Here is a 1,899-nt window from a genome sequence, read left to right on the forward strand (position 1 = left end):
AGCTTGATAGTCGGATATAGCAGCGATCCACGAGCCCGTTCCCCCCCCTTGGTGTACTGACTTCGGGCTCTGGAGTTTTGCCTGGGATGCTTCGCCTCCTCCTCCTCCTCCTCCTCCTCCCTCCTCCCTCCTCCCTCCTACGTCCTCCCTCCTCCCTCCTCCCTCCTCCCTCCTCCCTCTACCCTTCATCCTAACCGTCTCCCCGTCCTCCGTTCGCCCCTCGTTGCCCCTGCCCCTGCCTTCTCCCTCCGTTTCTCGTCCTCCTGTCTTTCCTTGCTGGTTGTCAAAAGCCTTACGAGGCTTCCAGGTGTGTTCTGTGCGAAGAAAGAGAGCAAGCGAAGATTGTGCATGGCGACTGAAGTCACAACAACAACATTCATAACATGTACATGACATCTAGAACATGACCATGACGACTGAGATGATAACGTAGATGATGGCGGAATGCAGACAATCGGGCTAAGCACGGCAGTGCTTCATCAACATGTGTAGATAGCAGAGGTGAGATCTGCAATGATGTCATCGCTTTCTTCTAGACCCTCCCTTCCCCCTCCTTGTACTCCCTTGTTCTCTCTCTTTCCCATCCCCATCTTTCCTCCTTCCTTACTGTTCCTAGTCATAAAGAGCATGCGCTTCTCCTCCTCCACAGAGACTCCTGCCCTTGCTAGCCTTTCTCTCCTTGCTTTCTTTTCTTCTTCCTCTCCTCCTCCCCCACCTTCTCTACCTGCCCGCGAGTTGTCATAGCTGGAGGCTCCATTAGTCCGGGCAAGCAGAGCTGGAAGTTCCATCAGCAGACTCCAGCACTACCCCACCTGGTCCTCCTTCACCTTGGTGCTGCTCGTATAGCTTGTCAAACTCCACCTCCGCCGGCTCCAGCTGGAGATGGTCGTCCAGCACCTGCCCAGCTGGATTGCTGTCAAGAGCTGCGCCAGCGCCCTGCCTGTGCCCCGCCGACTGGAAGCTCGAGAGTCCGTAAGTGGACCCGGAGAACTGAGGGAGAGAGTGAGTGAGGCAGGCTGTGAAGCCCAAGCTCCCTTGGACTCTCCTTCCTCTTCCTTCGCCCTCTTCTCTCCAACCTTCCCCCATCCTTTGCTCCGTTTTCCTCCCTCCTTTCTCTTCCTGCTCCTTCTGCTATTCCTCACATTTTCCACAGCCCCTGTCCACATCCCCTCCTCTCCCTCCTCTCTCTCCCTCCCTCTCTCCCTCCTCTCTCTCCCTCCTCTCTCTCCCTCCTCTCTTCTCTTCCTGACCATGGAGGGCGGAGTGTTTCTCCTGCTCCCCTCGTCGAACAGCAGAGAGCTGAGCATCGCAGTCAACGGGACGCTGGCGGGACGAGGAAGAGCCAACCCAGACGTGAGAGCAACAAGACAAGCAGGGAGGAGGAGGAGGAGGTCCAGGAGAGCAAGGCAGAGCAGAGCAAGGTGGACAGCAAAAAAGATGATGAGGAAGACGGGGAGGACGACGACGAGGACGAGCATGAGGATGACAAAGAAAAGGCAAGATAGAAGAATGTACCTTGCTTCACTGCCGGGGGTCGGACTTCTCAGCCTCTCCGAGTGCCACTCGGCCAGCTAAAGAGCGAAATCAAACTCCTCCTCTGCCCTCCCCTCCCCCTCCTCCTCCCCCTCCTCCCCCTCCCCTTCCTCCTCTCCCTCCACCGCCTCGCCTTCTCCTTCTACCCCTCGGACCTTCTCTGCAACGAGAGCTCCATGCTTGGAGAGGCGCTGCTGCCGATTCCTCCATATCCTGAGGAAAGGTAAGACAGAGAATGAGAGGGAGGAGAGGAGGGGCAGGTGGAATAAAATCGAAGGAGAAGAAGATGATGAGATGGGGAAGAGGGAGGAGGGAGGAGGGAGGAGAGGGGGCGAGAAGGGGAAAGAGGTGGGAGGGTGGAGGGAG

Source organism: Guillardia theta (genome assembly GCF_000315625.1).
Source record: "Guillardia theta CCMP2712 unplaced genomic scaffold GUITHscaffold_68, whole genome shotgun sequence".
In the NCBI taxonomy this organism is placed as follows: Eukaryota; class Cryptophyceae; order Pyrenomonadales; family Geminigeraceae; genus Guillardia; species Guillardia theta.